We start from the raw sequence: 14,381 nt of genomic DNA, 5'->3' as shown, positions 1-14,381 counted from the left end.
AAGACAACAACAAACCAATCCAAGAACTGACGGAAGACCCGATTCATCAAATCCATAAACACTGCAGGTGCATTAGACAACCCAAACGGCATCACAACATACTCATAGTGACCATACCTCGATGTAAAACCTGTCTTCGGTATGTCCTCTTCCCGAATCTTCACCTGATGGTAACCCGACCTTAAATAAATCTTAGAAAAGACCGTTGTACCGTTCAACTGATCAAACAAATCATCTATCCTTGGTAAAGGATACTTGTTCTTCACTTTAACTCTATTCAGCTCTCTATAATCGATGCATAACCTCAAGCTCCCATCTTTCTTCTTCACAAACAAGACTGGTGCTCCCCACGATGATACATTAGGTGTAATGCATCCCTTCTAAATCAGATCATCCAGCTGCTTCTTCAGCTCCTCCAACTCCTTAGGACCCATACGGTACGGTGCCTTAGAGATTGTTGTAACACCCCCATACTCCAAGTGCCTTACCAGGACCACTCAGGTATGAAGACATCACCATCTCGGTCGCCCGAGGTATGATAATCAAATAGACAAAACGGAAACAACATTTATTATAAATAGTTAATGATGAATACAATCCTCGAAACCAAACTGAAAGTACAATACATTATTCCAAACTATCTGTTCTCAACTGAAATGTAAATAAAGCTAAACTACAGCGGAAGACTCTATCGTCATGTCGTGGCCATCCCAGCTATCCCCGTACTCATCTCTATACTGCTCAAATATCTGCTCACCATCCCCGAATGGATCACCGCAGATTTTACAAGACAACACCGGGTCGTACTAATCACACAATCAATATAGATAACAATAATAAGACAAACAGACAATTTGAATCACACACACACACACACCACCAACCCCCATCATCTCAATATCGACCGTCCCATTGGACCAGCCCACGCCGATGGGGGGACCGCACCGTTCCCACCTAAGCCCCGCTCATCGTACGAGCGATAACCCCGTCCATTAATGTGCACATCCCCTTTCGTGGCGGGTTCCACGAAGGGCGAAACTAGGGCGTGAGATCACTCCCGCAAGTGACCCCACTCAGCCGAGAACGCATCTCGAGAGCCAAAGAAACCAAACACAATCACAATCACAAACACAATCATCATATCAAATAACTAACTACAAAGACATCACCAATATCCCATTATGGGACTAATACCGAGTAGGAAATCCTACCTGGAAAGCACAACACGCAGACGGTATCTACAATTTGTATCAAAACGGCTCCTCTACGAATTCTCCTCCTATCATACATAACACATAAAGACTACCAATTACTTACTACTCATAAAACCCCCAAACCCTAAATTAGGGTTTGACCAAACCTAGCAAAACATAATAAAAATTATGCTAGAAGCTTACCCTCGACGCAAGGAATCCAACGACGCGAACTACGATACAAACTGACCGTCTGAACTCCGGGAATTGTCAAGAACGCGATTAGGAAGAAGAACCAGTTGCTTTCTCTCTTAAACAGGTTTTAGGTTTTGTAAAAAGTGATTTAGAATAAAGACGAATTGGTTTAAATACCTTAATCGCGTAATTAACAAAACCCGAGAAAACTTCCCCGTAAAACCGGACACTCGATCGAGTACCCAAGGTACTCGATCGAGTACCCCCCTACTCGATCGAGTGCCCCAGCTACTCGATCGAGTGCCCAACAGATTAGAAACTATTTATCTTCGCAACTTGCCCTTACTCGACAGAGTAAGGGCTACTCGATAGAGTACCCCCCAAGACATAAATACGGAGTATTACAGTCTTCCCTCCTTAAAAAGAACTTCGTCCCCGAAGTTCAACCCACTACTAAAACAAAGGTACTCCAAAACATTACCGACTCAACAACCAAAACACAAACTCAACATAAAACACGTTACTTACCCAACTCATCCCGACAACCTACCGACGCAACATACAAAAAGGTGCATAAAACTCTTAAAAACTGCTCGCGATCATCTCCTACCCCCCTAAAAGAAACAAGGTTACGTCCCCGTAACCACACATACCTGATCAAAAAGAAAGGGGTAACGCTCCTTCATGATATCCTCTGCCTCCCATGTAGCTTCCTCGGTCTCGTGGTTAGACCAAAGGATCTTAAGCAAAACTGTCTCACCACTCCTGGTCTTTCTAACCTTTCGGTCTAGGATCTGCTTAGGTACCTCAAGATATGATAAAGACTCATCCAGCTCTAAGCTCTCTGCCTCCAACACATGTGACGGGTCACTCACATACTTCCGCAGCTGCGATACATGAAACACATTATGTACTCTCTCCAACGCAGCCGGTAAAGCCAAACGATAAGCAACTTCCCCAACTCGCTCTAAGATCTCATAAGGCCCTATAAACTTCTGACTTAGCTTGCCTTTCTTCCCAAATCTCATAACTCCGCGCATAGGAGACACTTTCAGAAGAACCTTGTCCCCAACCCGAAACTCTATATCCCGACGATGTAGATCGCATAACTCTTTTGTCGATCCCGGGCTGCTCTCATCCGTTCCCCGATCATCTTAATCTGTTCCACCATCTCATGCACCATCTCTGGTCCTAAAACCACTTTGTCTCAAAGACTATCGTCCCAACAGATCGGACTCCTACATCTCCTCCCATACAAAGCCTCAAACGGTGCCATACCTATCTTGGTGTGATAGTTTGTTGTTGTAAGAAAATTCTATCAAGTCCAACCTCTGCTCCCGGCTACCACCAAAATCCATCACACAAGCTCGCAACATATCCTCAAGAGTCTTGATTGTTCTCTCGTCGCCCATCGTCGCAGGATGAAATCGTACTCATCTTCAAAGTGTTCCCAACGATTCCTGCAACTCCTTCCAAAACCTCGATATAAACCTCGCATCTCTGTCGGACACTATGTCCTTAGGGACTCCATGCAACTTCAAAGACGTTCTTTCGATAGGCCATAGCCAATTGTGCCTTAGTCCATGTATCTTTCATTGGAACAAAGTGAGCGACTTGGTCGACGATCTACTATCACCCAAATCATATTGTTACCTTGTTGACTCTTCAGCAAACCCACAATGAAATCCATGGAAATGGATTCCCACTTCCACTCGGGCACCTCCAAAGACTGAACCTTACCTTGTGGTCTTCTCTGTTCCCCTTTAACTCTCTCGCATGTCAAACAACGGGACACAAACTCAGTCTCTTTCTTCATCCCAGGCCACCAAAACGTTTTCTTCAAATCTTTGTAAAGCTTGTCTCCACCCGGATGAACTGAATATGGTGTGCAATGCGCTTCTGTCATGATTGTCTTTTTCAACTCCTCGTCATTAGGAACACACCACCTACCATCAAACCTCAAACTACCATCTCGTATGAATGGAAAAGCGGGACACTTTGTCCCTTTCTCTACCCCAACTCTCCACTCCACTATCTTAGGATCCAAAGCCACGCTTATCCCGAATGTCATCATAAAACTCCATATGTTTGTCATATCACCCATGGCATCTCCTTTCGCATCATATGTATCCCAAAGCTCGCTACCTCATCTCTTAGCCTCATCAAAGATAGAGCGTACACACAAGGAATGTACACTCTTCCTACTCAAAGCATCGCTACAACATTGACCTTCCCTTCATGGTAGATTATTTCCATGTCATAGTCGCCAATCAACTCCATCCACCTCCTCTGTCTCATGTTCAACTCCTTCTGCGTGAAGATGTACTTGAGACTCTTGTGATCAGAAAATACCTTAAAGATTGCTCCATAAAGGTAATGTCTCCAAATCTTGAGAGCAAACACCACTGCACCCAACTCCAGATCATGAGTAGGGTAGTTCTCCTCATAAGGCTTCAACTGCCTAGAAGCATAGGTAATCACTTTACCATTCTGCATCAACACACACCCCAACCCATTCTTCGAGGCATCCGTATAAACCTCGAAATTCTCGCTCCCCTCAGGTAATGCGAGGACAGGAGCTGTGGTCAAACGCTCCTTTAATGTTTGGAACGCCGTCTCACAACTCTCATCCCAACGAAAACTGTTCTCTTTCCTCATCATCGCTTTGTCATCGGTCTAGCTATCTTGGAGAAATCTTTCACGAACCGTCACGTAGTATCCGGCTAAACCCAAGAAACTTCTCACTTCAGCAACATTCTTTGGTGCTTCCCACTTTGTCACTGCCTCTATCTTCGCCGGATCCACAGCTACTCCATCTTTAGAGATTACATGCCCCAGAAAACAACTTTCTCCAACCAGAACTCACACTTGGATAGCTTAGCATACAACTCATGATCCCTCAAGGTCTGCAACACGATCCTCAGATGCTCCTCATGCTCCTCCTTAGTCTTAGAGTAGACTAAGATATCATCGATAAACACCACCACGAATGGTCCAAGCGTCTCAAGATCCTATTCATCGGATCCATAAACACGCGGCGCATTAGACAACCCAAATGGCATCACCACATACTTATAATGGCCATACCTCGACGTGAAAGCTGTCTTCGGTATGTCCACATCTCTAATCTTCACCTGATGGTACCCCGACCTCAAATCAATCTTAGAAAAGACTGTTGCACCACTCAGGCGATCAAACAGGTCATCTATCCTTGGCAAAGGATACTTGTTCTTTATCGTCACACGGTTCAACTCTCTGTAATCTATGCACAACCTCAAACTCCCATCTTTCTTCTTCACGAAAAGAACGGTGCTCCCAAGGCGATACACTTGGTCTAATGTATCCCTTCTCTATCAAATCATCCAATTGCTTCCTAAGCTCCTCCATCTCCTTAGGACCCATACGGTATGGTGCCTTAGAGATTGGCCCCGTCCCCGGCTTCAACTCAACGGTGAAATCTATCTCCCTCTTCGGTGGCAACCCGGAATCTCCTCTCGGAAAAACATCGCAAACTCTCCCACCACTTTGGTATCTCGTCAATCTAGGGCTCTCTATCCGGTCATCTCTCACATGGCACAAAATCAGAGGACATCCCTTCCTCAGATACGACTTCAAGGTGACAGCTGCAATCAACTTAACTTTGGGTTTGACTAGAAACCCACGGTAAGACACACTAACACCCTTAGGGCCTCTTAGGAACACTTTCTTTTGATGACAGTCTATCTTAGCTTTATACTTTCCTAACCAATCCATCCCATCTATCATCTCAAAACCATTAAAAGGAAACTCTAGCAAGTCTACAGGGAAATCGACTTGCCCAACTATCAAAGATACATCTCTAAACAACCTCCCACACGATACAGACTCACCCGAGGGTATGGAAACTCGCTCACTAACAGGCTCATATACTTTCAAACCCAACTGTTTTACATGACTCGAAGACACAAACGACTGAGAAGCCCCCGAATCAAACAAAACAAACGTAGGAACACCATTAACAAGGAATGTACCGGTGATAACGTGCGCATCTACCTCACCGCCTTCTTGTCCATCATGAACAACTTGCCATTTGGTCTTCCGCCCGCCTCCGGGACAAGATTGATCTTGGGCGATGCGGTCGGCTTAGCACCCGACCCTTGATTGTTGTTGTTGTTCGCCGGTGTCTTCTGATAAGAATTACCGCCGTTGCGGTTGCCTCCACTCTGGTAGCTCTGACCTCCCGGTTTGGCCATGATCCCGCCGGTCATGTTGCTCGCGAAGCTCGCGCAGTCTCCGGAAAGATCCGGTGCACTTGTGCACTCATGTCACTTGTGGCCTACGCCACCACAACCAAAGCAGTCACTCCCCAGCTATTGCTCACACTCCCACGACCTCGCCCAAAGGAAGTTCCAAAGACTAAACCCGGACCCGAAGAAAACCCCTTAGATTGATTGTGGTTGCCTTTCTTGAAATTAGATTGGCCACCACCCTCGCTCTCGGACTTCCTCTTCTCTCCACCTGACCTCTCCTGAGCCATCTCCACTAGTCTCTCCTCTCCCTCCCGGCCCTCTCATACGCTTCCTTCACATCGTAAGGACTCCCACGGGTAACTTATCCATAATTTTTGTGGTTAGCCCTCTCTCAAACCTCAAAGCCAGATTCTCCTCACTCAAACCCATATCCTCAAAGATACCTAGACTTCTCATTGAAGCGCTGTAGTACTCGACCCACAGACATCTCGGCGAGTCATCTTAAACTTGTCGAACTCCTCTCTCAACTTACTCCTCACGTGTTCTAGTACGAACTCCTTCCTCACATGACCCCTACGAAACTCCTCCCAAGGTATAGCGGGTAACCCCTGGTTGGTATATATCTCCTTGGCACTCACTTTCACCGAGTCCCACCACTTGCATTTGCCTCCCTCGGATAAAATGCGGCTGATCCACTCTCATCTCATCGGGACAACGAACTAAATCTAGTATGTTCTCCATCTCCCTCACCCAACTATCTAGAAGATTAGGCTCCTCAACTCCCTTATACTCCTTCGGATTAAACCTCGCAATATAGAGGCTGACTTTAGCATGGTCAACCTCCTTCTCCTTACTCTTATCCTTGTCCTCATTCACTCTCTTGGGGTCTCGGAAGAGCGTCCTGGTGCTCTAACATCTTGACGATGTCGTCCGTAGTCATAAGCTCAGCTCTCGCATACAAGGCATTTCTCTTGGGCGGCATCTTGAAGCTATACAAGAAAGGGATAAACATAAACACACGTACTAGACCTCAAAACACGAAAACGCGTTGCCCAGCACCTACTCGATCGAGTATCCAAACCCACTCGATCGAGTAACGGGCTACTCGATCGAGTGCCCCCATGTACTCGATCGAGTACCCAAACTCCAGAACCAAACAGACCTTCTGATCTCTAACCCACTCGATCGAGTATCTAGGCTACTCGATCGAGTGACCCCCTACTCGATCGAGTACCCCTAGTTACTCGATCGAGTGCCCCAAAACGCGATTCTGGACTCAAAATCGTCAAAAACCTACCCGATCGAGTCAGCCTCACTCGATCAAGTACCACCCATACGTAATAGCTACCCGCATGTTACGTCATATACTAACATGCTAAATTTATAAACCATATTATATCATCATAAACATGCTACGCATCTTCTACTAACTACGAAATCATTTCATTATGCTATTAAAAGCCACATCGTAAATCATTCAACTTGCTATCACTCATTAACATGTTCAACATATAATCATTTCCTTTCACATGCTCAACCTCCTACTTCAACACCAAACAATCAACACACTTCATCACTTTGTTGCACAAGTTAAACAAACACACAGACGACTCAACAAACACGTTTCCATGTGACCGGTTCAAAGTTGTAGGGCGACCCCCGCGACTTTAGGACGTCTCCCAAGCCTTTGCACTAGCTCCTACAACTTTTACCCCGGGTTCATTTTAATTGACTCCCTATGTTCATTAAGTTCATTGGTTACGGGTTTCGGGATCGTCGCTCGATACCATTTGTAACACCCCATACTCCAAGTGCCTTACCAGGACCACTCAGGTATGAAGACATCACCATCTCGGTCGCCCGAGGTATGATAATCAAATAGACAAAACGGAAACAACATTTATTATAAATAGTTAATGATGAATACAATCCTCGAAACCAAACTGAAAGTACAATACATTATTCCAAACTATCTGTTCTCAACTGAAATATAAATAAAGCTAAACTACAGCGGAAGACTCTATCGTCATGTCGTGGCCATCCCGCCTATCCCCGTACTCATCTCTATACTGCTCATTATCCGCTCACCATCCCCGAATGGATCACCGCAGTTTTACAAGACAACACCGGGTCGACTAATCACACAATCAATATAGATAACAATAATAAGACAAAACAATTTGAAATCACACACACACACACACCACCAACCCCCATCATCTCAATATCGATCGTCCTTTGGACCCCCCGCCGATGGGGGACCGCACTGCCGTTCCCACCTAAGCCCCGCTCATCGTACGAGCGATAACCCCGTCCATTAATGTGCACATCCCCTTTCGTGGCGGGTTCCACGAAGGGCGAAACTAGGGCGTGAGATCACTCCCGCAAGTGACCCCACTCAGCCGAGAACGCATCTCGAGAGCCAAAGAAACCAAACACAATCACAATCACAAACACAATCATCATATCAAACAACTAACTACAGCACATCACCAATATCCCATTATGGGACTAATGCGAGTAGGAAATCCTACCGGAAAGCACAACACGCAGACGGTATCTACAATTTGTATCAAAACGGCTCCTCTACGAATTCTCCTCCTATCATACATAACACATAAAGACTACCAATTACTTACTACTCATAAAACCCCCAAACCCTAAATTAGGGTTTGACCAAACCTAGCAAAACATTATAAAAATTATGCTAGAAGCTTACCCTCGACGCAAGGAATCCAACGACGCGAACTACGATACAAACTGACCGTCTGAACTCCGGGAATTGTCAAGAACGCGATTAGGAAGAAGAACCAGTTGCTTTCTCTCTTAAACAGGTTTTAGGTTTTGTAAAAAGTGATTTAGAATAAAGACGAATATGTTTAAATACCTTAATCGCGTAATTAACAAAACCTGAGAAAAACCCCCGATAAACCGGACACTCGATCGAGTACCCAAGGTACTCGATCGAGTACCCCCCCTACTCGATCGAGTGCCCCAGCTACTCGATCGAGTGCCCAACAGGTCAGAAACTATTTATCTTCGCAACTTGCCCTTACTCGACAGAGTAAGGGCTACTCGATAGAGTACCCCCCAAGACATAAATACGGAGTATTACAATTGTCCCCGTCCCCGGTTTCAACTCAACACTGAAATCTATCTCCCTCTTCGGTGACAACCCTAGTATCTCATTTGGAAAGACATCTGGAAACTCTCCCACCACTGGTATTTGCTCAACTGACGGACTCTCCACTCTATGGTCTCTCACATGGCATAAGATCAACGGACACCCCTTCCTCAGATAGGACTTCAAGGTCACTGCTGCAATCAACTTAACTTTGGGTTTGACAACAAACCCACGATAAGACACACTAATCCTCTTAGGACCTCTCAAAGAAATCCTCTTTTGATGACAATCTATCTTAGCCTTCTACTTACCCAACCAGTCCATACAAACTATCATCTCAAAACCCTCCAAAGGAAACTCTATCAAATCTACTGATAAGTCAACCTGCCCAACTACCATAAACACACCTCTATACAACCGCCCACAAGATACACTCAACCGAAGGTATACAAAATTCCTCTTTTACAGACTCATACTCTCTCAAACCCAACCGCTTAGCATGACTCAATGATACAAACGACTGTGACGCTCCCAAATCGAACAAAACAAAGGTAAAGACTCCATTAACAAGAAAAGTACCGGTGATAACATGAGCATCGTCCTCAACTGCCTTCTTCTCCATCATAAATAGCTTACCACTGGTCTTCTTCCCACCTCTCTGGACAGTACTAGCTGAGGTAGCCGGCTTAGCAACTGACCCCTGGTGGTTGTTGTTGTTCGTTGCTGGTTTCTGGTATGAATTACCGCCATTGCGGTTAGCCCCACCATGGTTGTTACTCTGGCCATCCATATTGTTCCACGACCCAGCCGGCCTGTTACTAGCATAACTCTGCGAAGGACCCTGAGAAAAACTCCCCTGCGACGGTCTCTGGAAACCCCCACTCATAGCACGGTGCACTCATGCCTCTTGTGGCCCATACCGCCACAGTTATAACAGGTCATACCCCAACTGCTGCTACCACTCCCACGACCACGCCTGTAAGAAACTCCAGCAATAAACCCCGAACCTGATGAATATGCTCTTGCCTGGTTATGGCCGCTCTTCTTGTAACTAGACTGGCCACCGCCCTCACTCTCAGCTTTCCTCTTCTCAGAAACTCTCTTCTTGGTCATCTCAACTAACCTCTCAGCCCTCCCACCACGCTCATAGACCTCCTTAACATTAGTAAGGGCTCCTACCGGTAACTTCTCCATGATCTTGGGGGTCAACCCCTTCTCAAATCTCAATGTCAAGTTCTCTTGGCTCAGTCCCATGTCCTCAGCATACCTAGATTTCTCATTAAACTTGTGGTAGTACTCAGCCACTGTCATGTCAGATGTCATCTTAAAATCATCGAACTCTTCCCTCAACTTACTACGCACATGCTCCGGTACAAACTCCCGCCCCATAACTTTCTTAAACTCATCCCAAGGTATCGTAGGTAACCCCTGCTTCACATACAAATCCAAAGCACTCACCTTAACCTTATCCCACCACTCACCGGCAGCTTCCCTCAAGTAGAATGCAGCTTATTCAACTTTCAACTCCTTTGGGCAATGAACTAGATTGAGAATATTCTCCATCTCTCTATGCCAATTATCCAGCAGAATTGGCGCCCCTGTTCCCCAGTACTCCTTAGGATTAAACGTCGCAATATGCACATTAATCTTGGAGTGATCTGGCCTCTCATCCTTATCTTTCCCCACTCTCTTTAAAGCCTCAGTAAGAGCATCTTGGTGCTCCAACATCTTAACGATCTCATCAATACTCATATTATCTGCCCTGGCATACAATGCTATTCTCTTTGGCAGCATCTTTGAAACTATATAAGAAAAGGGTAAACATAAACACACATCCCATATCTCAAAACACGAAAACAACCTGCACAACACCTACTCGATCGAGCCCCATCAACCACTCGATCGAGTTGCCCAACTTACTCGATCGAGTAACCCGACTCTAGAACCTGACCAGAAAGCTCCCAAAAACGTACTCGATCGAGTCAACACCCCACTCGATCGAGTTAGCCCTACTCGATCGAGTACCCTATCCTAATCGACCGAGTGCCCAAAAACAGACGTCTGCCCAGAAACGAAAAACTGCCTACTCGATCGAGTCACACCTACTGATTAGTGAGAATTTGTCGCGGTTTCCCTCTATCAAAACTAATTGTAAAACCCAATTAAATGTAGTATTTAGTCGGGGTCGAACACGAAGATGGCGGGGGTTGCTACTAGGTTCAACTTAGAGTCAAGTTTAATCAATAATAAAAGAAGGGGTTTTGGTTTTAACTACTAGAGCAATTGAACAAACAAGTTGATGAAAATGAATACGATTAATTAAAGGCTAGGGCTTTTGGGGTCATTGATGCGTGTCATTTATATGATGTTTTACATCTCTTTTTACACGCATTTCAGAGCTCATTTGTGTAGTTTATGCTACATTTCTCCCTATTTCCGTCTACTTCCGTATTTTGTACTTTATTGCAGAAATGTGAAGAATTCAACGGGAAATCGAGCCAAATCCGCCCCCGAGTAATCTGCATTGCAAATGACGTAAAGGAATTGCTTAAGGAACGAGCTTGGTGCGCAATCCAAGGCCCAAAATACAAGTCCACATATTTTAAGAAGTCAATTAGCAGCTCAGACAGTCGATCGACCACCACCATCAGTCGATCGACCAATGCTCGGGTTCGAAGCTCTTTTGTTTTCTTGAGGAGCGATCGATCGACCAGCATTATCGATCGATCGACGATTTCTATTCCAGACGTGAATTGAGAGATCGTGAATCTTGAAGCCCGTGAAGTTTAGGTTTAGGAAATAAGTTGTTGCGTTGGCTGCTATATAACGTAACACAAAGCTATCAGTTTGATGATCGAAGTTTATATCAAGTTTTTATCTAAGTTTTATTCATATACAGTACTTTGAGTTTTATTCATTCGAATATCTAGGGTTTGGGATATTGATTGTAGCATTGGAATTCTGCCATTGTTCTTAATCTTTCCTCTTAAATCTCGGTATTCATTCTGCTCTAATTTCAGTTTTATTATTCTACTTTCATTGTTAGTATAGAATTGATAGTTAGTGTCCCCGAAGCCAATTATCGTATTATCATCGTTGTTATTTATTTTAAGCATGGATTCAGTAATTGTTATTTGTTTAATTGTTGTTTTTACCTTTAGCATGAGTAGCTAATTCCTTAGTGCTAGGATGTAGGCGATTTATGGCAGAGGCGGCATTAGATTAGGGAGGACTGTCTCGCGTGTTGGTCGATCGACTAACATGTCCAGTCGATCGACTGACCTCGTAGGGTTCGTATTCGTTTTAATTGAATTTAATATCGTATTTAACAAATCGAATGCATGCGACCAGTTAGATACCTATTTTGTGACCGACCCATTAGATCGAAAGATAGGGAAGGTTATTTGACCGTCAATTAAATCGACTAAACTGTGCTGAGATCGAAAGATAGGTATAGTTTAGACCATTAGTCACTTTTCAGGGCGAAAGTTAGTATTAGTGACATTAGGGACCTATAGCGAGATCGAGAGATGCTATTTGTTAAGAGTGGACCGAGAAGACCTCTTTATTTCCCGCCTTACCTGTGTTTGATTCAGACCGACTTAGTTTGCTTCCGCCGAAGCTATAATGACCCGACCATCCTAGTACCCTTCTTTTATCTGTTTATTTCGTTTATTTAGTTTATTATCTTTGTTCACTTTAGCTGTCGACCAATTAAAATCAACCCCCATAATAGTTACCTCAGACTGAACATAAATCAACTAAAGTTTACAACTGCCTCCTTGTGGTTCGACCCTGTTACCACTAGCCTAGGTTAGTCTTAATAGGAGATTATAAATTTTATCTTTGGTACTCACAAAGACGGGTATCAAATTTTTGGCGCCGTTGCCGGGGAGGCAATAGTCCTAATTTTAGTTGTTTTATTTTTAGTTTTTCTCAGTTTAAGGGACTTCTGTTCCTTAAACTCTTCTTATATTCTTTTTGTAGTTTCTTCTTATGCGCAGGTTACAGGGTGGAGAATTAGTACCATTGAACCCTGAGCTTGAGAGATCCCTGCGCGAGTTGAGGCGAACACAAAGAGTATTACCGACAGAGGAAGAGCTGAGTACTCTGTCAAGCTATCACGAGAACGAATCGTTCAAGAAGACCCACGATCTTCACCGTTTCCACTTCTTCAACCGAGACAGTTACTTCTCCAGAAATTCCAGTCATGGCCGAGGAAGCAAGTATAGCTAGTTTTTCGAGCCGACAGTGACAATTTATACAAGGGGTTCGAATTACGGGAGATGCCGGGAAATTCGAACCAAAGCCTGCTTACATTACTATGGTCGAGAGAAATCAGTTTGGGGAAGCTGCAAATGAAGATGCAGCAAGGCATATGGAGACCTTTATTGACTCACTTTGCTCCATTCCCCCACTAGTGGCGTGACCAGGATCAAATCAAAGAGACCATGTTCATCTTCTCCCTTCGTGATCTTTGCAAGGGAGTGGTATAGAGATTTGGACCGGACCGCTCGGGAGATCACTGATTGGAACACATTGGCATTGGCGTTCTACAAGAAGTACTTTTCTGCTTCAAGGACGATCGCTATTAGAGCTCAAATCACGGGCTTTAAACAAGGGCCAGATGAGAATTTCCACGAGGCATGGGTCCGATTCAAGAAGTTAGTGCGAACCATACCGCACCATGGGTTCGCAAAGTGGAGTTTGTGCAATCATTTCTACAATGGGTTGTACGACGATCAGAGGGCCATTTTGGATCTTGCGACCCAATGGAAGATTCGCTGAAAATTTGGGAGCAACCAAGGGGTGGAATATCATCGATGATCTAGCTACCCACAAGGCCGAGTATGGGAATTCGAGAGGGAACCAGAGGAGAGCTGCTGAATCTTCCTCTGTTCTTTGCACTTGAGGCTCTCACCGCGAGATTTGACAAGTATGAGCTAGGAGGAGCTTCTAAAGGTGGGATGTACCAAGTCAATCTTTGTGTCGACGGTCCCTTCGTCTCGTGAAAGGTGTGGAGTTGAGGGCCATGTCTCGAAAAACCGCCTAGTCCCTTTGAATCATGCGCCGCCTTTCAACACTATAGGCAGACCAATACCTACTACGAGCCACAACATCCAAACTTGAGTGGAGAAGCCGAATGTTTTGAAACCAACTCAACCTCCGCCACAAAGAGCGTGACCATATGTGCCTCCGCATCAAAAGCAACAAAGAATATCAAAAGCCCCCTTATGTGCCGCAAAGAACAACAAACACAAAATTCTGAATTTTCCGAGTGAAGAATCTGTTCTTTGAAGGAGTCCCAAGCAAGAGAGGCCGGGATGAAGTTGCTAGAGAGCCAAATAGCTCAGTTGGCTAGCAAGAGTAACACTCGAGCTCCCGGACACTTACCCACTCAACCCGAACAAAAGGAGACCCTACATGACATCACCTTGAGGAGCGGGTCCACCCTTGAGGGTCCTGCCATGGTCGAGAAAGCTGTTGAAAAGAATGAGGTAGATCCGAGTCCAAACAAAGTCAGAACGAATAAATCAAAAAAAAAAACTGCGTCACCGGGTATTTGGTCGATCGATCGACGTATCTAGTCGATCGATCGAAACACGGGTTCTGAGGAGCTTCGAATCAGGTGTGCAACCC

Source organism: Silene latifolia, chromosome 11 (assembly GCF_048544455.1).
Source record: "Silene latifolia isolate original U9 population chromosome 11, ASM4854445v1, whole genome shotgun sequence".
Taxonomy (NCBI): Eukaryota; Viridiplantae; Streptophyta; class Magnoliopsida; order Caryophyllales; family Caryophyllaceae; genus Silene; species Silene latifolia.
The sequence above is the reverse complement of the archived record's forward strand: the minus strand, read 5'-3'. Positions refer to the sequence as shown.